Source organism: Melanerpes formicivorus, unplaced genomic scaffold (assembly GCF_026170545.1).
Source record: "Melanerpes formicivorus ecotype bairdi unplaced genomic scaffold, bMelFor1.0.p_v2 SCAF_18, whole genome shotgun sequence".
NCBI lineage: Eukaryota > Metazoa > Chordata > Aves > Piciformes > Picidae > Melanerpes > Melanerpes formicivorus.
This window is the reverse complement of record NW_027142370.1, coordinates 6684090-6710582: the sequence shown is the minus strand read 5'-3', so window position 1 is coordinate 6710582 and position 26493 is coordinate 6684090. Positions and strand designations below refer to the sequence as shown.

At 39.6% G+C, this 26493-nt stretch overlaps 1 long non-coding RNA gene across 2 annotated transcripts in view; it reads left to right on the top strand.

Moving 5' to 3' along the window:
* LOC137446648 (uncharacterized) overlaps window positions 1-20362 on the top strand; it is a 57555-nt gene extending 37193 nt beyond the window's left edge. Inside the window, exons 5-9 of one of the 2 annotated variants that reach the window (XR_010988688.1) lie at window positions 9847-10010; window positions 17650-17781; window positions 18208-18426; window positions 19199-19297; window positions 20165-20362. This is a non-coding gene — a long non-coding RNA (uncharacterized lncRNA). Of the gene's footprint in view, window positions 1-9846; window positions 10011-17649; window positions 17782-18207; window positions 18427-19115; window positions 19173-19198; window positions 19298-20164 lie in introns of those variants that run through there. The other variant, XR_010988689.1, reaches the window with a different exon arrangement.
* The last annotated feature ends 6131 nt before the right edge of the window (window positions 20363-26493 follow it).

Below are 26493 nucleotides of genomic sequence, written 5' to 3'. Positions count from 1 at the left end.
TTTTGCTTCTGTTGAAATTCTTCCCTTAGAAAATGATCTTTGGCCACCCCAGCTGACCATTCACCCTTTAGGCTAAACACACCTCATCAGGAGCTCAGATTTAAAAAAATGAGCTTTGTCATGGAGGTCAACAAATCCAATAGTAATCTCCAGCAGAAGGAGAAGCAGATTTTTGAAAGGACCAGCATTGTGAATAACTTAGCGAGTTTCATCACACCTCATCTGCTAAAGCCCTTTAGACCTTATTTAGCAAAGCTGGGCAGCATTAGCATTTATAAAATGTTGAATAAAACTCTTAAAATATCACTCTGTTAGTACTTTCTGTCACTATATTAGTACCTTCCAAATCCAGCTTTCCAGACTTACGCAATAGGCTGATTTATCTCCCACTGCAAGACATGCCCTAGGAATGTTCCTGTACAATCTGGAGTGCTGGGCTATTGATTTTAAACATGCAGTCCTGTTTCCAGTGGGATATTGTAAACCTCACAAGCTGGACAGTACTTAAACACAGAAATGACAGATATCAAAGCCTTCCCCTTTGTTCTACACATTGGCCACAACAACCCCATGCAGTGCTACAGGCTGGAGTCATAGTGGCTGCAGAGCAGCCAAGCAGAAAGGGACCTGGGGGTACTGGTGGACAGCCAGCTGAACATGAGCCAGCAGTGTGTCCAGGTGGCCAAGAAGGCCAATGGCATCGTGGCCTGGATCGGGAATAGTGTGGTCAGCAGGAGCAGGGAAGTCAATCTGCCCTGAACTCAGCACTGGTTAGGCCACACCTTGAGTCCTGTGTCCAGTTCTGGGATGTTCAATTTAAAAAAGATGCTGAGTTGCTGGAAGGTGTCCAGAGAAGGGCAACAAAATTGGGGAGGGCTCTGTAGCACAAGCCCTATGAGGAGAGGCTGAGGGAGCTGGGGTTGCTTAGCCTACAGAAGAGGAGGCTCAGGGGAGACCTTCTTGCTGTCTACAACTACCTGAAGGGAGGCTGTAGCCAGGTGGAGGTTGGTCTCTTCTCCCAGGCAGCCAGCACCAGAACAAGAGGACACAGTCTCAAGCTGCACCAGGGGAGGTTTAGGCTGGATGTTAGGAAGAAATTCATCACAGAAAGAGTTACTGGCCATAGGAACGGGCTGCCCAGGGAGGTGGCATGAGGCACTTGGTGCCATGGTTTAGTTCATTAGATGGTGTTGGGTGATAGGTCGGACTCGATCTCAAAGGTCTTTTCCAACCTGGTTAATTCTGTATTCTGTTGTTATTCTTTTTTTTGTGGGCAGGCTCAAATTCACAGCACAAATAACCATTAGAAATTAAGATCAGGGAAGACCCCCCTGGAAACTCCTCCCTTTTGTATTATTGAGCCACCTTGGAGAATCCTAGAAATCTTGCTGATCATCTGCTTTGCTCTGCATCTGAGGCAGCCTATTTACAGTCTCTGCAGGGGAAAAAAAAAAAAAGCTGGCTTTTTAGCTCTTGTGGAGAAATTTGTGTGCACGTGTTTGTGGGTATGATGTGTCCTAATCACAACAAACTGATTTTATCATTTCACTGGAAAATGTCAACTTAGACTTCTCAGACATTCAGGATTGTTTCCCAGCTGTTTATCAATCGGGATGTTTACTAACATTAAAGCTGCTTCCCAGTCGCTTTGAAAGTTCCAAACTGCCTCTACTGTAATACACCAGATACTTGTATCTAGTGAAGAAAACATCACATCAAGGACTTGACAGGCCACTACTAGCTCTTACCAAAACCATGTGGTCTTGAAAGAAGTATCTACAAGCTTTTCCATGGGCCAAGCCCACACATAAAGTGAAATGAAGGCCTGAAAGAGGAATTTGGAACAATTGGGTAATTTTCTAGATTTGGCAGCATGGCTGGGACTGCATGAGGGAACTGGAGGGGTTTTAACACCAGTAACAAAGCACCAGTTTGAGAGGGACGTGCTTTTGATGACCATTATTATTTTAAAAGCACAACACTTGAGAATGAGCTTTCCTCACAAGAGCTACCCTCTGGGTTTTTCAAACAGCCCACCTAGGGTGATCTGCATTGTAATATTCCCTGAATAAACATTGCTTCATATCACCAAGTGCTTCAGCGGGCTGTAGAGTGGTCTTGAGTTTTCAGGAAATTAAATGAGATTGATCAGCTCTTTTTGTAGGTACCCAGCAGAAAGACTGGCATGTCACAGCACTTCTGATAAGAGTGAGGTACAGCCATCACAGCTTGATAAACACTGCTGTGTGAAAAGCCAGAGGGAAAGGCGTAATTTTGGGTAACTGATAGAACAGACCCCGCTACCACTTATACTCTGTTCCAGCTGCACCCCACCTCATTAGTGATGGAAATTCATAGCTCCAAAATGCCTGCAATATTATATGGTGGTCTTAGTGCACCTCCCAGTGTTGGCATGGTGGTCAGGCAGTCCACCTTGCCTCCAGGCACATATGGCACTGTCTTGGGGTGACAGCTTCTCAAGCTGGAGCAGGTCCCAAGGGCCACAAAGGGCTGAGAAGAACACACATGCATTATGTATAACCTTTCACAGGCTTTGTCAATCTTTCACTAACTGGTGTTTTAGCGATCCCTCGAGAGATCATATCAGTATTCTTGATCAATCTACGTGGTGTGTACTTCAAGGAAAGGTTCCTCTCCTTCAAAAATACACGCTTTCATTTACTGCACAGTCTAACCCTAAACTGCTCACTGGGTTTAACAAAATAAATTCCACTCCAAAGGTCCATTTGTCAACATAAACAACACCAGGATTCAGAAACCAACCCCATGCTGTTTTTCCTTCACTCACACAAAGATTCTATACTGCAAATTCTTACTTTAAACAGATTTAGCATCAAGATAAATATTTCTGAAGGGAGTTTTGGTCTGGCAAAAATTCTCACCTCGAGATTATTCTCTCTTCCTTATGAAACAAAATTTGTATATTTGCTAAATAACCAATGGAGATCTAACTTCAGTTCTCTGTGAACGACTCTAATGCACTCAGTTGAACTTCTGTTCCACATTTGTGAAGCTGTTGGAGAAATCTTAGAAATAATGTGGGAACTGACAAGCAGAATTTCTCTTTACCTAATAGTAATAGATATATTCATGCTTAGCTACCTATGTTGCATGTATTAGGTGTGCATGTGGATGTGCTGGCATCTTCAGTGCAGCAAATTGAATTCAGCATGTGTTTAATCAGCTTTGAAGTGATTAGACAGGCATTGTCTAACCTCCTTGAGCACCTCCAAAGTATGTAAAGTGGCTGTAAAGCAGCCTAGATTTCCCAGCAAGGTGGTAAATGCGAAGTTAACATCGTTGAGCTAATCTGACTGCAGTCTTTCTACAATTTAATACAAACAAACAAAAAAAGGTACTTATTTTAAACATGTCTTTTTACTTTACTTGATTATGACATTTTTCTACTTTTCATGTGTAGACATACACACACATATTATTTTGAAGTCATTTTAGTTCAGTTCAGCTGAAAAATTTCTAATCAGTTTGAGTCTATTTAAAAGAAAATGACCAAACTGAGCTGAAAAGTGTTTCCCACCAGCCTTAAACTGGCTTGCAAACTACACTTCAAACTGAGTAGGTACACCTCTTCTTTGCAGACAAGTCTCAGCTCAAAGGATCAGAAACACCATTTCCTGTGTAAACAGGACCCTGGGCACAAATCCTTGAAAATGGTGTCCTTAAAATTTATTCTGAAGTTCACTGTAGCTGCAGTATAGTGCATCTGGCAACACACTTTAGTGCAGTAAATGCCTTTTGAGCCATCTCCTTCCATTCCATAATTGTTTTCTGGGGAAACCCTTACCCTCTGCTTGATTTATGCAATACAGATGGTTGGTAAAACTTAAGGTTTTTATTGATGAATAGTAATATCTTTCTCAGCACCCTTAAAGAAAGTGACATAATTCTTTAAGACATAATATTGCACTTAGGAATTGCTCTAGAGGATCGTCAGTCTTTTCTGAAACTCCTCTATCACTCTGCCAGTGTTAAATAAACCATGACTAGAAATGAAATTCAAAATAGTTTGAGTGATTTCTGCAAAACACTTCCCATTTGCCAATTATGTAGCACTGTTTTTCCTCCTATCTGTGTTTCTTTATTCTGTGCTAAAAATACACCAGTGGCAAGGGATTTTTGTGAGTTCCACTTAATGAAAACCAAGCATTCATTTATAAAAAATGACAAAGCTGATGAACTAAGTGATGTTGACTTGGTATTTGTTTATCAGTGTTGCTCTCTTGATGAGAAGGGATGTCTCAGTTATGTCCTAGATGAAACATCTTTGCACCAGAGTCCTTTAAAAAGGTGCTTTCGTGCCTTTGGTGGCAGATAGCAGGAACACAAAAGAATGGCCATGGCTGGAACAGCATGTTGTGAGCTCAGGTCTGAGCAGAATCAGAGAATGAGGCCCAAGAAACAAACCCCAGACCTATGGGGAAGATGAACAAGAGCTTTATGATATAGCTTCATAGAGATACAAAGTCTGAGAGTTTGAGTCTCACTAAAGATTAATGCAAAGCTAACCTGAAGGCCAGCAATGATTTTTACTTTCCCAAAAGAAGATTCCATAAAACTCAAATCATTCAAGTTGGACAAAAAAACAAGTCTTAGTGAACTGTATGTCAGCTGAAGATATTTGACCAGCTCTAACAGTTTATAAAACTTATGGAGACATAAGAAGTGGATCGAAGCAGTTCACCATCTGCTACTGTAAACAAAACCTTTTATCCTAATGATTAAAGCAAACAGGGCAGCTCTCATGACATCCCTAACACTTCTTTAAATCAAAAGTCTGCAGCATCTCTAGAGCTGAAACTTTACTGCAGTCCCAGCTTGTGAGACTTGTGTGTCAGGCCATGACACTGGTAGGTTCAGGGTTTGACAGACTTTATTCTTAGTGTGAGTAATGGGGGAAGGCATGCCCTGTCTGCCAGCACTAGTGAAGAGAAACTATAAAAAATATTCATATGCTAAAATATCTCCACCATGGGGGAGTGTAGAAAAAAAGGAAGTCCACATTAGAAATACATTCAATGACCAATACCAATAATATATTAACCTATTATTCATATGGGAAGAGCATCTACTTCACAGGCATAGTTTCCTTCCTGTTAAGAACATACAATGCTTATTTGGGATATTCGTTTTGAGGCTAACTGAGGTGACTTAAAAAAAGCATTCAAAATCTCTCTTTCATGGATCACCACTGAGTTTTAACAAGAAGGTATTGAGAAGTTTCTAAAAACTTGTCCTTTTTACCTCCAAGTAATTAATCTACTTCACAGAAGAGTACCTCTCTTCCCTCAAAGTCATCCCCTAATTAAAACTCAAACTACTATGTCCTTTCTGGTTATGGTTGACTTTTCCCTGATTGTAAAAGAAAAACTATATCACTACATCTCAAGAGCATTTCTTTCCCTGGAGATTTACCATCAAGTAACAATTTGAGGAACTCATCTCACTAGATGAGTGTTCAAAGCCTGTTTGAAATACATGGGAGGCAACCTGCACTCAGTGAGTTTGGTTTAATGCAGGCTCTCTTCCTTCTTTTAACATCCCTGATTATTTTCAGCATGACAATTTGGATAGTGGTCTCTTTACAAGAAGGTGAAATACTGGTTAGAGTAGTTCACAACTGAAAAGAGTCTTCACAGAGACAAGCCTGATAAATTCACAAACAACAGTGAAGCTGTTTAAGAACTACACTCAAATTTTCAGGTAAAGACTAATGAACTCATCACAACTGGAACAGATGGCACAGCCCATTTTCTAGTCTATTAACTTTTACAGACCACGGAAGAATCATCATGAAATAGATATAATCCAGGAAATGGGGAAGATTCCTGAACTGGATTTACAATGCTTTTACCATTTTGGCTTGGTTTATAGGATCTTTGAATGCTGCTACCTGAAAAAATAAGGATACCTAAAGATTATGTATACATGTAGATGTGAAATGACCATTTGATTGAAACTGGACATATCAAATAATGCTATAGTGTAGAAAATACTTATAAGCAGAACATAAATAATCCTGAGCTGTGTGCATTTGACATAATTTATAGAAGTTACCATCTGTTATTAAATGGTACTTTGAGGAAACTATTTCATCCACAAATCACTATCAAGTTATTTGAGTCACTATAAATACAGCAGTTAAATAGCTTATAATAGTGCAAATATGTAAACTACCTCTATAATTCTTTCAGAGAGATTATTCCATTTTTCAGTTGAATTAAGAAGTTTGCTGAACTTCCCTTTCAGGTTAAGGAGAGAAAATGACTTCTATGTGTGTAAAAATACATGACTAAGAAAAGCTAGCTCACAAGAGGCTCACCATAGTGTATTTCATGTTAAGTGTAATTCAAAGTCTCATTATCAATGTTTGACCCAGGGGCTGCTGTTTCCACTCAGTTGTTATTAATTCTCTCAGTGAGTCACCTGAAAGACAATAATTGAAAAGCTGCAGTGGGATGCCTCTCTCTACTGTGCATTGTGAAATTATTTCCATTTGGAGACTCATCCTTTATTGCTCTCAGCAGGGAATGAAGTTTATATGTAAGAATGTATATCATTTCTAAGTCAAACTCTTCCATTTAGATAAGGCAAAAGATGTCTTGTGAAGCCAATCAAATTAAAAAAATCAAGTAGGGGAATCATTGTGTAAATAATCAGCAATTTCTAAGTGTTAGCTGTCAAAAATGTTTTCATCGTTTGTTGCAGTATTCAATTACCAACTGAATTTATTAGATCCAGTTAAGCTGAACAATATGGAATAAGACATTTTTTCAGGGCCTTTTAGTGACATTGAAACCATTGTTAACAGTAAATGAGAATTATTCAGAATGTAAATCTGCTGATGAATTTCATGTACGTTCTCTACAGCTGAAAATGCAACTTAAGTATCATAGAATCAGTAAGGTTGGAAAAGACCTCAAAGATGATCAAGTCCAACCTGTCACCCAACACCTCATGACTACTAAACCATGGCACCAAGTGCCACATCCAATCCTTTTTTGAACACCTCCAGGGATGGTGACTCCACCACCTCCCTGGGCAGCACATTCCAATGGCTAACAACTCTCTCTGGGAAGAACTTTCTCCTCACCTCAAGCCTAAACTTCCCCTGGCACAGCTTGAGACTGTGTCCTCTTGTTCTGGTGCTGCTTGCCTGGGAGAAGAGACCAACACCCTCCTAGCTACAACCTCCCTTCAGGTAGTTGTAGAGAGCAATAAAGTCTCCCCTGAGCCTCCTCTTCTCTAGGCTAAACAATCCTAGCTCCCTCAGGGAGCTTATTATATAACCATTTCAAATGACCCCAACTAATGTGATCTGTGTGAAACATGGGTTAAGAATTACAGATTAAATACCATTTTATCCCCATATCTAAAATCTTCACCAACTTATACAAGCAAAATTTGATTCTACCACAAAAAAATTGCTCTCCTATGTGTGACCAGGTAATCCCAGCTTAACCTGTTAGAAGGGTTTCTGCCACCATCTTGGTTTTGTCTGGAACCTAAGAATAATACAATCAGAACCGCTGGACTAAAACCTAATCTTTAGGCTTTGCTTGAAATCATTCTTTAAAATAATTAGTGTAATAATAAGCAAATAAAAACCAAACAGGAGAAAATATATATATATTCTTTTCCTACTAGATTATTTTATACATTAAACATTCAATAATATCTCGCAGCACTTTCCCCAGCTAGTCCCAACCTTGCAATTCATCATATTTATTTAATAACACTTATCATGAATTACTGCATGGCATTTTTAACTTCAGGGAATAAACACAGGTGGGTTTTGTTGTCCAAAAGAAGCAAAGCTTGAAAATGGAACCTATGAGATGGGTAAAGTTAATAAAATCTGCGAAAATTATAACACCAGTCATAGAAACACAACTAGGTAGGCAGACCCAAAGATAATAAAAGAAGCTCATGTAGGGGGGTGTAATCCTTAAACTGGGGGAGAGGGGTGGGGAAGAAATGGCCAAAGGAAAATAATGTAAAGAAATTTGCTGCAAGCTTGCTTCTTGATGCCTGTGTCTTTTTTGTCCACATAACCACAGCATAAGTCTGCTTAACCAAGGTGTGAATGTATTTATAATTAATGCAAACTGTAACCTGTGCCTTTTCATGTCTGTTATTCAACATCTTCTAATCATCTCTGACTAAACTTGGCATTTTGCAGAGCTTTACATCTGTTCTGCTTCTGTAGATTCCCTAATGCTCCCCCAGGAAGTCACACTCGGTAACCTTTTCACAGTAGTTAAGCAACAGAGCTGGGTGGCCTAAGTCATTCTCCAAGGGCACTGTATGGTTGTAGTGATGCTCCATTGGGTAGCTCAGTGAGAGGAGGATTGGGGAAAGGACCACAATTCAAGTCTGCATTAGGGAATCATTCTCATTTGTTGCCCCCCTGCCAAAGCTCCGTATCACAGTCCATGTCTGACTCCAGTGTGCCACAGACTAGGTTGAGTTGGGCAAAGGTATAAACAGTGTAATGAAGGAATAGTTGTTCTGGGTTTGTGGGATGAAGGAAGAGAGCACATGAAAGATGGCAGAGGTGAAATGCCCACTCTCCTCATAAGACTTTTTGAGAGGGAATCTTGGGTGCTTTTGTAGCAGTCAGAGCTCCAAAATCTGCTGTTTGAGTAGACACAGCAGGGTGTCACTGAAGGAAAAAGACAAACCAGGAGGTTGCTGGAAGGTGTGGATGCTTGCTTTTCTCTTGATACAAAAACATTTTAGAAATGCTACTTTTATTCAGAAACCACAGAAAGTACAATTGACTTCCAGGTTTGTGACTGCAGAACAAAAATCCTCAATGTGTTTATGGATGTGTTTTATGCTTTGTCTACAACACCAGGATTCAGGGTTTTTAATGGGGTTTTGAGGAATTTGACCTCTATGTGAAACCTTAAAGTTTTGGTTTTGGAACTCATTAGAAGCCTGACACTAGAAAACTATTCTGAAATATATTTATTGCTCTAGTTGCATGCTAATGGCATGAGTTAGACATATGACAAATGTTCTGATTGCTAGAAGAGTGACTGGCACATCTTGTGAAAACAAGATTTCCAAACTTCTAAACAGCTCTTAGAGGTGTTAAATAGTCATTAAATTATATTCTCCACTTCTTATTGAATATAATCTCTCAAATTACTTCAACACTGAGATGTAGTGAGATGGAGAATACTCTCAACATCAACAGGAAGTGAGCACATGGAGTGTCTGAAATATCAGACCTTTTATTTCTTCATACAATACTTGTACAGCCATACCTGTTCATTTCTGTGCAGGGTGTTTCCTGTCTGAGCCACCCCAAATTGCTATCAAATTGTTCCTATTCCACCATTTGCTTGCATCAAGTGATTTATTGCTACCCATCTTCTAAGAGTATTATGAAGCTTATGAAAACAAAGATGATTTCTCCTTTGCTAGAGAGCTACAAGGTGTGAAAAGCTGGCTGGATGCTTCACAAACTGTACCCTGCTGTAATACATGGGCAGGCACTGGGCAGAAGCTGAAAAGAAACTCTAGATACTTCCCAACTGCAATCACCAAGGTGAATAATTAAAAAAGATAAAAGAAAGAGCCCTACTTCAGGCAGATATTTTCAGCATTTCAGTAAGGGAAACAGTTGTGTTAGCACACGCTTTTGAGCATTCTGTACTGCAATAAAAGAATGAGGAAAAACAAGAGGGTAAAGTGCATTTCCCACAGGGGTTAAAAAAAAAAGAGAAAAAAAGAAAAAAGGAAGGAAACAAACTGCATTCTGACTTCAGAAAACAAAGTAATATTTTTCTTTTGAAGCCAACAGGCCTGAAGGAAATATGCCAGCAGCTTTGAGTACCTGAGCAAGCCAGGAAAATGACAACAAAACAACACGCAGCATGTTGGCAAAGAGACCTACCAAGGCAATCGATCAAGTGCAAAAAATCAATACTGAAGCATGTGCAGGTCCTGGAAAATCACAGGCAAGTTAAAGACATGTGATATTGCTGATGACACTAAAAAAAACCCCAACAAACTGAGTGTAAGACATCCATTGCCGTAGCAGGAGAACAGTACAGATTGAACTTTTGAGACAGTCACTAGTAAAACCCCAAATGTTTATAACCCAAACTGAACCTGAGACTGTGGGTTGAACTGCTTTGCAAACAAGTAGTTAAGTTCTTTCATGAACACCAAACAAGTGTGTGCTACTCTGATGGAAAGAATTAAATGGGCATATAGGAAAAATGGAGTTAACTTGATGGAGAAGGGAGGGGAGTAATCTTCAGGGGCCTGTGTGTAAAAGGATGTTACAGAATACAGAATCAACCAGGTTGGAAAAGACCTTCAAGATCATCCAGCCCAACTGTAAGTCACATCCTTTTGTTTAGTAAAACCAGTCTGAAAGTTGCTGATAGAAAAGAGAAGTTGAGCTAGGCTGTCCTACAGCTGCAAAGAAATATCACCTGAAATAGTAATGGTATCTCAGAGTAAGTGTTTGCTCTTTTCAGAAACACTACAAACAGTTTTCAGCAACACATACAGGTGTTGCTGCAGAATGGTCTGTAATGGCAGGGAAGCTGATTTGTTGGAAACACCTCCAAAAAGGCAAAGTCAGGCTGTGAGGGTAAACTAAGTTTCCTTATTCTTGAAGATGTGTTCCTTAAGCGATCCTTTCACACCAAAAGTAGAGAAGCAGTGAGTTATTGCTACTGAAAAAGCAAGGATTGAAAGGCATTTGACCTCATGAAAAACTTCCACAAGTTCTCAGAGTTTGAAAACAAAGGCTTTCAGATTGGTTTTCAGTCCCTGGCTTTTCATAATCACAAATTAAATTTCTAGGAAGGTATTCCTTTAAAATGTGTTGGGTTGGGGGGTTTGCCCTTGTTGGGTTTTATTGTATGGTTGTGGGGTTTTTTTCTGTTAATAGTAGCAAAATCCTAAGGCAAATGTTTTGTGCAGACTCTTCTGTTATTTAGATTACAGCCACAGCATTTCAAAATGTTCAGTGGATAAACAACAGAGAGAGATCAACATTAAAATCCATCAATGTGGAAGAAGATGAAGATAGGATAGGATAGGATAGGATAGACCAGGTTGGAAGAGACCTTCAAGATCATCATGTCCAACCTATCATCCAACACTACCCAACCAACTAAACTATGCAACCAAGCACCCTGTCAAGTCTCCTCCTGAACACCTCCATGTGAAGTTTGACTCCTTTATAATTTTCATAGAAATGATTATGAACCTCTCATACCTAGAGATAGTTAACAATTTTGCAATTATGCCCCCTCTTCCCCCTACCCCCTACCCCCTTTTATTTTTCCCTTTGCAATCTAAAACTGGATTTGGATTTTGATGTGGTAGCATGCTAGCATTGTCACTGAGGGAGAAAATAACTTCCTGATCAACATTTCTTGTGATTGTTATTGATCTTAGCAAGTGCTGATCACTCATTTTTCAGCACTGTACTCTTCTTTTCTTTGCTTCAAAACAGAGCTGTTAACAACTCGAATTTATTTCCTCATCCTTTCATATGCAATCAAGATTGGTTGTGAAGCTCAACAAATAAACAGGTTGCTGACAATGCCAGCATCATGCATCAAGACTTTTAAAGAATACAAATATTAGCTATGTTGGATCATTGATAGATTATTAACCTTAGTGTATGCATCACCACCTGGACAAAAGGAGCAATATGAAACATTCCAAGTGTTTACTTTCATATTATCATTTTCTGATCGAGTAGCTAGCATGTAATGTCTCAAAAGTTGTGGAGTGATTGGAATGCCAGTTTTGAAAGTGGCATAGCTACTTTGCTAAATCTTACAGAAAATCATCTGCATGTTATTGATGAGTGTTCAAAAGTCAAACCCATAAGTTCTTTATTTGTAATCTGAGTATTCTGATTATGATTAATTGCTTCAGCATACGAGCTAGCTTCATAGTCATCCACCCTTCATACTGCTTCAAAGCAAATAAATCTACATGAGATTCTTTTCGCTTTTTTAGTCAAAACCAATTTTCCTCTGAAGGATCCTATGGACATGAAAGAATTTCACTAATTGGCATGTAATCATTCCTTAGAAGAAGAGGGGGTCACACATGGTGTACGCTTCACACTTTTTCTAGTCAGTCTATTTTTAAAATCATTCTGGCAGTCTCCCACAAATCTGTTTAGAAGTTTGGAGATTGTTCTGGCTGATGGATGTGTGACAAGATGGTGGGTTTCCTCAGAATTAGGGGGGGGAAAAAAAAAAGAAAGAAAGAAAAGAAGAGATAAATCATGTAGTCTTAACATCAAGGAAAATCACTGCTTAAAAAGGCTGCCACAGTATGGCCTTCGGTGAAGGAATTTGTTACATCTGATTGGCAGTTGTCACTTCAAGGAGTTTGAGTATACATAGAAGAAATAGCCTTGAGAAAATAATGAGGAGGTTAAAAGTTATGTCCTTGTCTAGAAAACAGAGACTTGCATTGTGCATTCTGCATCTGTCTGCTGTAGCTCATACTTAGGCTATTTTACACTGTCCTGTCTGCTTGTGTTAATCAACTCCAGTCTATCTAAATGTTTCTCTGTGACATTAGTTCTGAAGTCATTCTCAATCTGCAAGTGCACTCCAGTACTGCTCCTTCATTCTTAGATAACATGTATCATAAAAACTATTCCATTGTACTTCTAGTTCAATACACTCAGCTTTATTGCCTGCTGTTAGAGCTGGTTGGAAAACTTTTATCTAAACAAGCTTTTAGCACAGGAAATCAGAAAACATATTTTCATCAATATTGTAGTGAAAAATGCTCTTTCAAATTTCAGCCAGTTCTGTTTTCTCTGATCTAAATGCTGGCTGTTACCAACCTTTGCAGGGCATGCTGGACACCAAAAATACAGAGTGTAGTAACCATCCCACTCTCAGATGTGAGACCTCCATCTCATTTAGATTCTTCTTCACAGTCCTACATCATCTTCCCTTCTCTCCTCATGATTCCAGATACTTCTTGTGTCTTATCAAATCATGTTATTAAACTCAAACTTTGCAAGACTTGGAATGTCGTGTCACATCTGCACCTAGGGAGCTTCCCAGTCTGCCACAGTGCTGCTGAATGCAACTACTTAAAGTTTCAGATATGCATGGAAGTTAAAATCAAGGCTTCCTGGTCTGTCAGAGGAGCTAAGCAGCATCCCTGAGAGCCATTGAAGGTAAGAATGAAATTATGATTAAAAAAAAATGAGCTGAAAGTATCTTGGAGGCATATTGTATCCATTTTACAAAATTCTGAAGAGGATGAGATCTAATTGACGGCCCTTTGAGAAGAGTAACAAAAAGATGGGTCTACTCTTTCCTGAACATGCCAGAGAGTTGCAGTGCCTGCTTGGCTAAGGAAGAAAGAAGATAGCTGCTCTCCTAAGAAAACTCCCTATGAGACATGAAAAGTAAAAGCATATATGGAAATGAACAGGCAAGGGTGCCATTATTCATGAGAAGTGATAAATATGAGCCACGGTGTTGTGAAAAGGAGCAAATTACTCAAGTCACAGTGCACCCAAACAAGAAAAGCATCAGTGATTCAAAGAGATTTTTTCTGTCTATTGCTTTCTCATTTGTTTTCAGAGGCAGAGCATGGATTCTGCTGGGGTAAATCATGGAGCTAGACCAGTGCAATTAGGCTGATTCATAAGACTGGAAAAAAGTCCTAGTGAGAGTTTGGTGAAAACTCAGAGTCTGCAAGATTAAGGAATATGGGAGAGACATCTTAAAAATGATTGTTGGCTTTGTCCTGCAGGGGTTTTGGTTTTGGTTTGATTTGTTTTCTGGTGGTGGGTTGTTTTGTTATTGTTGTTTGTTTTTTTTCTTCAGTTTTCTTGAAATCCTGTTGTTGGTCCTTTGCCTGTTACAGTGTAAATCAGCAGCAGGCCACCTTGGGATGATTTTACTTCTACTTCCCATTAAGCACCTAGCCTGTACAAAAAAAGATGACTGACTTTCCAGGCCATCAGCGTGCCATTCCTATGATTTCTATAGCAAAACCATTTCTGACACCTAGGCAAATTCCTAGCAGGCTCTCATTTAAATATTAATCACATGAACAGCAATGATCAAACACGCATCAGGGGATGCGGGCAAGATAGGAGCTAGAAATCAATGATGTGATAATCAAAATGCAAGTTAAAAACAGTCTGAAAAGTTGAAGCAATACCAAATAACACTTTGACCTTGTTTTTTCCATTTTCAGTGGCTTTTCCATTTGTTTTTGCATGAGGTAACAGACTACAGCAGGTATCGGAAAGCAAGCAAAAATGAAAGAATCTGAACAGTGGGAAAGATTTGAAAAGGCAAGGATCAAAAATCCATAAATAAGAAATTAAACAGAAAGAAAAAAGATATTACAAGGCAATATAGAGAGGGCACAGCAGGAAAGCCATGGCTCTTTCCCTGTATCATTCAAAAATCCATGCCATGGGTTCTCTAGCCCCAGATGATGAAATTAATCTTCAGTTTTAAACAGGCAGCATTCCCTGAAGCAGCCAGTGTTCCAGCAATCCATTCTTCCATCTGCCTACTCCACCTAGCCATGTTATTTTCTGTTTTCTCCCTGTTGTCACAAACTCTGTGCTCTAACAAGAATTCTGTCCTATCGAAATTCAATGTAATTACTTCCAAATGCCTCTGTGATCTCTAGTTTATTCCACTCTCTCAGACACAGCATTTTTACCCTGTACACAGCTCGTTGTCTTTTCGGTATCTGACTTTATCCTACCCAAATTCCTACCTGCTGTCTCTCCTAATCCTAGACCTTTTGAGTGATTTTCTTGTCCTTGGTTCCCAGCATCTTTCTTCTTTTTCTGTTTTGAAGATATTCTTCCAGTAAAGGGGTAATAACTACTGCTTGAGTTCTACTCTCTTGCAGCAGTGCTTATCTGACAGCTCATCCTGGGCTTGGTGTTTCTGACCTCAACAGAAGAAGTGACAGCTCTCTTCTTGGTTTTGGAAAGAACAGGATTTCTTTATTAGACTTTTCCTCCTAAGGGAAGAGGGCTTATGTTATTATGGTGTCTGCATCTGTCAGAGCCGTCCCTTTCCCTCACCTTTGGAACTGGTATGCCTATTTCAGTCAAATTCCCTATTTTAATCAAATCTCACTCAGGGTACAAGCTTTAAAAAGAAAAGTCATTATTTTAATTTTTTTAAAATGAAGTTTCATGACAATAGAAATTTGGAGAGACAAAGAACATCTTACAGATACCTAACCTGGTGGAAACCCTTCAGTGTAACACTCTTGCTGTTGCACACTGGAGAGTCTACACTGAAGATGATTTAATAAGCAGAGGAGCTATAGAGATGCTTGAATTAGAACTAGTGCTTTCTTAAATGTCCAGGTCAATCAATCCTGACATATAAACCCATGCAGCATCACAGTTCATGACACTCATCAGTGCTCAAATAACTATCTGTCTATTTTTAATGAAAACTGTTGCTTTCCATCTTCAGTTCTTCCCTTTTGTCCTTGAGCACCAAGGGTAGAACTTGCCTAGAGGGGGTGACAGCCAGCCCAGGCCTCTGCTGCACAGTAAGTATATTTGGGGAAAACAGCCCATAGTTTCAGAGGATTAGATCTAGATCTAAGCTATCTGCTTGACTAAAAATGATAGTTGCTTGCCAGGAAATATTTGTGCACACTGGGATTTTTCATTTTTTCAATCTTTTTTTTTAGCTCATGAAGTAAAAGTAGCTCAGCCTGTCTGTAAGCAAAACAAATTACAAAGGTTCTTCCTGCAGCACAGGTTTCACTTTTCCTTTATAATATGTTTACGAAATTAGGGGACTCTACCAAAGGGCCTTGAATAATGATAAAATATATGCAGTACCTACTGTAGGCTCTGAAACCAATGTTGCAGAAGATAAGGATTTAGCTAGGATGCAGCTCGGTCAAACCTGATTAATTTGTGCATGGTTGTGCCTAAGCAGCCAAAACATTTCATTGGTAGGCAGAGTAAGTGACAAGCACTGTGTGTGCCACTGCTCTGTGAGTCTGGAGGGGATTCTTTTTAATATGTATTAAAAAAAAAAGAGAAATGATCAGTCAACTGATTCAGCCTAACTAGGTCTGTCTGCATTACCGTTATCTGAGCGCTTCTCACAGGGCTACAAAACCTCAATACTGAATTAATCACAAAATGATGATTGAACAAAAGAGAGGAGAAATTATTATGCTGTCTTAGAACATTGGAGATTATAAATTGTATTTATGATTGTTGCTGGAGATGACAAAGACATTTTAATAAACATCTGCCCATAAATATCAAAGTTGTGGGGTTTAATTTTTTTTTCTTCTCTGCCCCTTTCTCTCAAGCCTTTAAATAGATTTTTCAGCTTACCACCAGGCTTTTGATAAACCAAACTTATTCCCATAGATTCCTTTCTATTTTTCACTAAAATGTTTTGATTTGAAAGTTTATTTTGTTGATGACAATTGGAAGAATTTCCATTGACTCCAGCATCCTAGGATGGGACTTGTGTATTAGTCTGGAGAGGAGGAGACTCAGGGGTGACTTTATTGCTCTCTACAACTACCTGAAGGGAGGTTGTAGACAGGTGGATGCTGGTCTCTTCTCCCAGGCAGCCAGTACCAGAACAAGAAGACACAGTCTCAGGCTGTGCCAGAGGAGGTTTAGGCTGGATGTTAGGAAGAAGTTCTATACAGAGAGAGTGATTGCCCATTGGAATGGGCTGCCTGGGGAGGTGGAGGAGTCACCATCATTGGAGGTGTTCAGGAGGAGACTTGATGGGGTGCTTGGTGCCATGGTTTAGTTGTTTAGGTGAGTGGGATTGGTTGATGGATTGGATGCAATGATCTTGAAGGTCTCGTCTGGTCTGGTCTATTCTATTCTATTCTAGTGTTAACATTCTCAGTCTAGATATATAGATACCTTCTTATGTGCATAGGCAAATACTTTCCAAGCTAGGAAAACTGTCATGACTTTGTCCCAGCTGGATCCCATTTTTGGAAATTTAAGTTGTGGAGAACAAGAATTCTATTTTTGATTGCAAAGAACTGGAAAGTAAAAATTTGGATGCTGCCCAGGTGTGGAAAGGACACTGACAGAAGCAATAATTTTTCCCACTGATGAAATATTTCAATCCTTTTTGCAAGAACCTCTTCATTTTCAGTCCTATATGGGGAAAAGGATCAAAGCCAGGTTTGTTTTGATCAAACTAGAAGATCATCAAGGACTTTATATTAAGTGCTTTGATATTAAAGTGATAAGGGCACTAGAACTATCCAGGGAGATGGAAAGGCTTCAAGACTTATTGGATGGCTTATATTCATCTCTTATAGGAAATCTGCCTTAGTATTTTGTGAAAAGTATAAAATTTAAGACTTTCTTGGCTAGGAGCTGAATTCATGCAGCACAGGGGAAAAAGCTCAGATGAGAACAGACACGGGGTATTTCTGCGATGACATTTACTTGATATTAATGCATCCACTGATAAAACTTCAGGTGGCTTTCAGAAGTCTGACCTTGGTTACTGGATGCCAGCTACTTAACTTGCAGTTTAATCTGCTGCCGAGGTCTTTAAAAAGATTGAACCAGGAAACTTTTGTTTCTTCATATAGGTGCTACAAAAACGTGGTCAGCTTGAGAAGAAGAAAGAGCAAGGATGACAGAAATGCCGAATGGACATCAAGGGATCCAGGACAAAGAGCTAAATACAGCCTTACAAAAGGCCTGCTGCTCAAAGAGCTAAGGTAATTTTCATCCATGTTAAAGTCATAGGAAAAATGGGATTCATTAAATAATCAATTGAATTTAATTTGCAGTTCATGGCTAGTCAGAGGTAATACCATCTTAAATTTCAAAGTAAGGTCAAAATGTACTTGACTTCTTATCTTTTAAACTGTTTCTTTTTAGAGTCAAAACAATTTAAACTTCAGAAGGGTTACACAAACCACTTTAGATCTTGTCTTCACTGACCTAAAGCTATATATATTTTTTCCCTCTTTCCTTTGGGCTGAAGGATGAGCATGACCCTTCATGTGAGTTAAGATAAAGGGCATTGGGTTTGCTGTAACATAGATTAGGAAGGGAGGAAGTTGTGACCCTGGTGAATCACCACCCTGCAACACTGCAGTGTCCTCTTTTCCCTGGTTTAACCATCTTTTTTATACTCACAGAATATCTCAGAGTTACCTCCAGTAAATTTCCATGTCCTTTGGTGTTGAAATGAATCTGAAGGAATGTAAAGAGGCAAGAAGGACATCACCTAATCACCTGAGACTTGGAGCCAAAGTGTATTTGGTATTCAAAAGAGGCCTTGCAATACCAGAGGTTGTGCTTGAATCCCCGGGAATCTTTTACAACAGCAAAAGGACTGTCAACAAAAGACAGCAAAGGTAGGCTGAGTAATGGATCAGGGAAACTGTGTGGGTAAGAAGGGTAATTCAAAGTATCCACACACATGAGGTTTTGGCTGAAATATGCCTGTCATACAGTATGCTGGTTTGAGTATTTAATCACCACCTCTGTTGAAGGCTCTAACAATAAAAAAATAATCTGCAAAATCCAGATAAAGGGAGATTAAGTTAATTCATAGCTGCAGTCTAATATAATCCAGTCATTTCTGTCTTGCAAGGCCTTCCTGGTTTTTCCTTGCAAGAGACAAAGCAGATGTTAGTATCACTATGACACTATGCAAGTCTTACCTAAGTTTTTGCATTTTCACACCTGAGATCAGAAATGTCTTTCTTGTGGTAATGTGACTAAACTTCTCAGAGCACATATTTTTCTTCTCCAGAAAGAACTCACCAGAGGACTAAAAATTTACTCTCAAGTAGTAGATATTTTTTTGCTGTATTTAAATGTTTCTTTATGAACAAACTAATGAGTCTGCAGATTTCCAGTGTCTGCTTCTACATGACTTAATATTATCAAGAAGAGAGCAACTTTTCTCCATAGGCCAAATTAATGAAAACCTTTCCAACAAGAATAGCACTAGGCTATGTTTTGTCTTTGCAGGCTAAGCTCAGATCCCATGTGGTACTCAGATTCAAGTTTTTGATTCCCATGTGTGGTTTCTTTACAGAGCCCTGATCATGCTGCAGTTTTTTTCCACTGGGGTTTGCCTACATCCCACCTCCAGCTCCAGATTTCACTTTGTTTTCTCAGGTCTGGACAAGTCTGGGTTCACTGTCACAGTGTGCTGTTCTTTTCCATCCCCAAGAAAACACCAGGGAAGCTGTGGCTTTTGCTAACATCAAAGCAGAGGTGAGCCTGAATTTCTCTCCAGATTATTCACATCTTCACACTATTTAGCCACAGTCTGAGATCACAATTTCTGACAAAACACAAACCTAAGACCATTTCACATGGTGCCAGTTTCTAGTGAAAACATTACTTTTAGTTCTGAGAAGCATATTATAAATCAGTATACTCAGGACTTGGGCAGACTGCACTGATAACTACAAATAAACAAATCTGTGCCACATTAATTTTTAATGCAAGAACATAAACAGTACCACCTACTCTGGGTCTCATAAGCCCACCCTTTCCACAGGGACAGTGAAGAATCACAGTTTTTAAACGTGTCCTGCTGCTGCCATCTGGCCGCCAGCCTCCCACTGAGCAGAATTGGCACTTGGAGAAGCAGCAGTCAGTCAGGGGAGGATCGCCTTCCACAAGTGCTGATTTAGTGTCTTAGGAGACAGATTGCTGGGGATACAAGGTAAAAGGCTGTTGGAAGTACAGCAGAATGAAAGAAACAAAAGGGGGGAGAAGTAGAAAGACCTGCAGACAGGACACGTGCTAGAGGAAAACAGAAGAAGGTAAGTGAAAGTAGCTGCACTGAAAAGAGAAATTTAGAATGACTTTACAATGGTATCAGAATTATTATAGGATAGGAATAGGTCAAAGACAAGATCTGGATTTCAGTTTGCTTCAGTTTCTCTGACTACAAATCAGTTACAGCTATATGCTTTCATGAAGCTTTCCAGGCCACTTGATGCTCTAAGTGCAATACAATTCTCATATTCTGATCCTATTCAAATAAATGATTTTACCTTTAAATAAATATGCTGCTTAATACAAATGGTTTGGGCATCACTGATTTGCAGTTGCATCATGTGTGCTTTTCAGGGATGGGAGCAACAATGCAGCAGTGAAGGTGGCCAAAGAGTGGCATCCATATCCATGTGTGTTTGTGACCATTAATTCAGCGCTGCCACTTCTGTGCCCAGATGAGTCAAGAAACACACCCTAGATGATACAGGTGAAGCTGTACATACACACAGGGCGGGGGCTCTGAAGCTGTGGGCATTAGGTTCTCGTTCAGTTTAATTTAGGTCATTGATGAAAGTAATTTACAAGTGCCAACTGTTGAGAGCTGTGAGAAAGCCACCCCACAACCTGACACTTAGTTGCTTTTTTTCTAGGAGGAAAGTCTTATTAAAGCAGCAGGAATGCTGCTGTGTAATCAGACATCGAGTGTGCCATGCCTGGGTAGTGTCAGCAGACTTGCTCTGTGTGCTAGGCATGGCTCTGCCTTCCTTCCCCAGCCCAGTGACATACCTCTCTGTGTGAAGTCTGATGTCTAGCTGAGGGATTGTTGACATTAGGACACAGAAAAGTTCAGTAAGAACACAGCAGGGCCCTGCGTGAAGCCTCTCTCTCAAAAGTGAAGAGGCTACACTTCCCTGCAGTTGATCTTGAATCTGTGAGCTTGAAACTGCTGTGCTCCATTCTTAAAGGACCCCAAAATGTCACTCTTTGGCTTATTTAGCCTTGACTTTTTGGAGACTGTCATATCATAAGAGTTTAAGCAGAACATGAGGTTTTCTTACCTGCTGTTCCTACCTGCCTGTTTCTGGCCAAGAGCACAGCATTTGCCCTTTCATCTGTGACATGAATAGTCAGGACTAGAGCTCATACCTCCTTGCCTCAAGCCCCATGCTAGGAAGTGCCACGAAGTGCCTTGGTTTTAGATTTACTTGCACCAGGGCTAAATCAAACACTAGGGGAAAAGCATTATCTCTGGTTTGGTGGTTGGTTGTTTGGTTTGCTTTGCTTTTTGCATGTTTTGTTGGGTTTTGGTCAGGCTTTTAGAGAGAAAAGTCCTTACAAAATCAAAGAAAGAGAAAAAATAACATTTTCACGTTCCAGCAAAATCATTTTCTAGTAACAAAAGGCAGGACAACTGAAGCTGCCAAGATGGCCATGCTGTTGTGACCAGATTGTCTGTGGTACAAAAGCTTGTTTGCAGCTAGCTCAGGTCTCTCTACATAACACAGAGGATTGAAGCGTACTTATATCAAGCAGTTACTGAAAAAGTAGTGTCTTCAAGCTTACCTTTAAATAGATGTTTGCTTGGGTTTGTCTCATTGTTTGTTTAGTTTTCTAGCATGGACTAATTTCTTTGTCTTTGGAGACTTGGAATAATGCTTCTTTGTATTAGTACCTAGTGATATGTATATTGAGTAAGACAAGAATAGGACTCAAGTATCCTAACTCCTGAGCAAAGTCCTATTTTCTCATAATTATGTAACAAGTGGTTTAGGGCAATAGCTCATAACACAAACAGTGTGCTGGCTATGGAAAACAGCCTAAGTATACCCCTTGCAAGCAACCTGCAAACTAAATAACATATATTAAGAAAAGTCATATTGGGTTAATAATACTGTTGGCAATTGCCTTGAAGAGAAGAGAGTTTAAGACACATCCTGCTCTGGAGCACTTCAAAATATCTAGCAATAGGCAGCTCCCTGCACAGCATTCAGATTTCACAGCTAGTCATGCCAGGGTACCCCACAGTACATGCTCAGGAAACCATTGTGCTAGGTAGCATACAAAACAACTAAAGAGATGCCATTTTGGGATAGAAATTGTGGACTGTGTTACAATTCATAAAATTATCTTCATGTTCACTAGAAAACATTTTACAGAAGCAATTGGATCAAGTATCATCTTTGGGTTTTGTCTAGTATTGACCTTTTGATACTGTCTCCTCATGCCACTAGAATACACCTTTATTTTAGAATAAACCAAGCCAGGTTGGAAGAGACCTTCAAGATCTTCGCGTCCAACCCATCAACCAATCCAACCCACCCAAACAGCTAACCCATGGCACCAAGCACCCCATCAAGTCTCCTCCTGAGCACCTCCAATGACGGCGACTCCACCACCTCCCCGGGCAGCCCATTCCAATGGGCAATCACTCTTTCTGTATAGAACTTCTTCCTAATATCCAACCTGAACCTCCCCTGGCGCAGCCTGAGACTGTGTCCTCTTGTTCTGACACCAGAGAAATGTCTCCTATGAATTTTAGGAGCTTTTAGCAAAGATTGGTTTCAGTAGATATTTTGTTGTCATGTGTGGGTTACAATATGCCCCTGACACGTGATTGAGGATGAGTTACATAACAACAGGTTATGAATTTCATGTCTCTGGTCTCTTAGCTCCTTGGTTATGAAGTACTTAAGAGTTAGTGTTCAGCCTAATCAACTCTGTGCTCTGTGTCACAGTGCTATGCCTTCTAGACAATAATTACCATTCCTGATTGTTATTTCAGACATATGCTCTGACTGCCCAGCTATTTGGGGAAAGCTGTTTAAGTGCAGTGTGCTCATCACCATTGTCACATTACAGTACCTGAAATTGCTTTTATAAAGAACTTTCCATCTGGTCCTCTGCTTTATTTTATTCTCTGCTTATTTAGATCATAATTACAGTTGTCAGGTATCAGGGTAACTACACTTTGATATTGATCCTATGTGTAACATCTGTGGAGAGTGCCTGATCTGAATATAATTAGGTAGTTTGTTGTGGTTTATTCTGAGTTAGAGACTGTTCTTGTGCAAGAAGATTTTCATGTTTCTCAGGTGGCTGGTGTTTCAGCTCTGAAAATGACACTTTAGGGTGGAAACATTAGATGAAATTATAGTTTTACTTGTATGGTTCTCAATCATTCTGCTTTTCTGACTCTATGGACTGTTATGAAATTACAGTTAATTTTTGTTTTATGTCTTCCTAGACTTCAGGAATCTTTATATCTGGATGCAGAACACAGAGTTTCATTTTGAGGGCTGGAATGCTTTGGCTATGCTCTGCACCTGAAGAGCCAGGGCAGTATTTTACCATCTTGAAATGAAACCAAATTCAGACCCAGGGAGGATAAGGGTAATATTGTGAACTTCCAGTCTGCTTTCTGCTTTGCATTCTGCCTTTACTTATTGCACTAATTACCTCAGTAAAGTGAATTCTCTTTCATGTAAGTGGGTAGTGCAGTAACAACTGAGAGAGATGAGGGTGAAATTCAGTTTTACCCATTTAAGTGTTTGTCACAAAAGGTTCCTGTCACACAGCTGGTAGGGACTCAGAGAGTTTAAACCAGATTTATAATGTCCAGACCAATTAGAAAGAGCCTCTATGGAAATCTTTTATCTTAAAACTTCCTTCTTCATGAAATTTTTGCACTGTTCATAATGAAATATATTATAATTTGCTGCAGTGGTAAATGGGAAATTTAAGAAAAGAAGATCTGACATTAAGATTTTGGCCCAAAGTAGATAAAACAGAGGAATTTCTATGTCAGGCCAGGTTTTCCTCTGTTTCCTTTACTAATGTTCCCACACATTACTTCTTTTTTTTATCATTTTTCTTCCTGCAAAAACTACCTCTGAAATAATTTTAATTCACAGCATATCCATGGAACATGGAGAGAGACTGTTTACAAAGGCCTGTGGTGATAGGATGAGGGGCAATGGCTTCAAACTAGAGATCAGATTTAGATTGGATGTTAGGAACAAGTTCTTTACCATGAGGGAGGTGGAAGACTGGAACAGGTTGCCCAGGGAGGTGGTTGAGGTCCCATCCCTGGACATGCTCAAGGTGAGGCTTGACAGAGCTCTGGGCCACCTGATCTAGTTGTGGATGTCCTTGCTTACTGCAGGAAAGTTAGAGCAGATGACCTTTGGAGGTCCCTTCCAAACCAGACCATTCTATGAGTCTATGAACTCACTTTTCTGATATTGGCTCTAGAGTTCAGATTACAATGTGTGGACATTGCATGGGTCATCCCTGAAAGTGCTACAGTACAAATGCACATTTCTGGCCAGGAATAAACTTTTTGCCTGTTTTCCCCCTCCCCCAAACAAAAGCTACTTTCAGGATACCTATATTCCTAGTCTAACGAAAACCCAACCAACCAGAGCAAAAAAATATGTTGCAAAATATCTCTGTGATCATCTTTGAACTCGAGGTATTGTCATGCTGTTTCTCTCATGTCTCATTTCTATCCATTTACCCTTATTGTGCTTGCAACACTCATGCTAATAGTTTAGAGAACGATATGTTATAATAAAATGACTGCAGAGTTTACAGGCACAGCTGCTGAATAATGAAGTGTTTTTTCATAGTCAAACCTTGCAGGAAAAGTTCCCTGATTTATTGGGCATTTATACTACACATTTGTTAAGTATCTCACATAAGTTTATTTAGGTTTTTGCAAGACATTTGCTTTGCAGCTGAGAAATGTAATTAGCACTTAAGAGAAGTGAATGCAGTTCCCAGCTTTCCCGCAGACTGCCTGTGGATGGCAGGAAGAGATGAAGAGCCACATTCCGCTAGCTGTGGCTTAGCTCTTGCTGCTGTTCTGCGAGCAACAGATTAATGAGGAATTCAAGCCACCTACTCCGCAGGGTTCCCAGACATGCTGTACAGTCAAAGAAGAGACCTAGTTATGGCATCTAAGCCAGCTACTGGCTACTGTCAGCAGTTGGTCTGCTGACAATAGATTTCCTTTCTCAGTGTGTTACTTTCTCAGGGTGTGCTGGCTCTCCAGATCCTAAGCCAAGAGATAACGTGCATGTACATTGCATATGCATCTCGAGCTTCAGCTCTAAGCTGGCTTTGTGTAGTAATTGGCAACAGCAGTTTCTGCAGACTGATAGTTGACATGTATTCATAGTTGACATGTATTCATTACGTAAATATAAAAAGTGAGTTTAATTATTTTGGAGAAATGTGGAAAAATCTGTTTGGAAAGGCCCTTTTGATTGATGCTTTTCATGCTGTGAAGACGTGACAGCACGTTGCCTTCGGTGGATGTAGCACTTTGCAAGAGTTGGCCTCTTCTCCAAATGATAACATTTTATATTCTTCTGCTCCCAAGTCTTGCTTCTTTCTCTTTTTTAGTCTGTCCATTAGAGTCAATCCACTCAGTACAAGAAGATTAATTGAGCAGTGGGAAATGTTATAACTTCTGAGCAATATCTGTCCATTTATCAGTGAAATAAGAGATTGTCTTTTTTAAGCTATAGAGGAAAATGATTGATTTGTTAAATGAAGTTTCAGTCATTCGTCACTCTTTTAGTTATGCAGTGATCCAAGGTTCTGTTGGATTAAAAATGGCTAAAAGACTGGTCCTTATATTTGTCAGATTGTCCCTTATATTTGTTGCTTGTATTCTTAAAGAGAAATTGAAGGCTGCGCATTGACTGCCCAAAATGCTTTTATGTCATTCAGTCGATTCCAAAAGGGTTAAGATTAAGACAGAGTCAGAACAGTAGATAAAGTAGAGGACCAACCATGTGCCTTGATGCCTCTTGCTTACCATTAATTTGTCTGTACATCAATGATGGTTTATCCTATGTATTTTAATAGAAGCTGCATTTAAGAGTAACCCAATGTAGCTCTAATGAAATCAGTGAAAGAAAGCAGGAGGAAAACATAACAATCATCAGGCTTCAATTGCAGTGAAGAAAGTTGTCCACAAGACTGTATATAAATAACTCTAATTTCTGAGTAGAGATGCACAGCACATAAACCCAGGTGGTTCTTTCTTCCTGACTTGTCTTCCTTATTGACTTTAGTTCAGTGGAGGTGGCATCCATCACTGCTGTGGATGGCTTGGATTGACTCACAAATGACATGTAATTTATAGCAGATTTTAATAGATTCAGTTTCACCTTTTTTAGGGAAGGCATTTAGAAGGCTGTTGCATGTGTTTAATGGGTCATGTCTTCTTATTTTTTGATGTGTGCTATCCCATGGCTGGTAGCAGGTCAGTACCCCAAATTACAGAAATGCAGAGTTTTTCCTATGCCATCTGTTGTGACAAAGTACCAAAAAACTGAAAGAATGTTTCCTCTGAATTTGAGGAGTAAAAAAAAAAAAAAGTGAAAATCAGAAGGCTAAGTAATTCTTCACTTGGTAAGCTGCAGAATGTGCCAAGGTGACTCACTTTTCATTTACTCATCCATGCTCAGGGGACCAAATACCTCATAATGGGAAAGACATTAGATTGTGATGAATGGAACTGAACGAATTGTGACTTACATAGGCACTTGCATTTGAGAGGAGAGTAGCTACATACACACATTTCATAGTTAATCTAAAACAGGGCTTCCCTACCTATTTGCCTGACTGGCAACACAGTGTGAATATTTGGAGAGTTATAAAGGAAGGGCTAT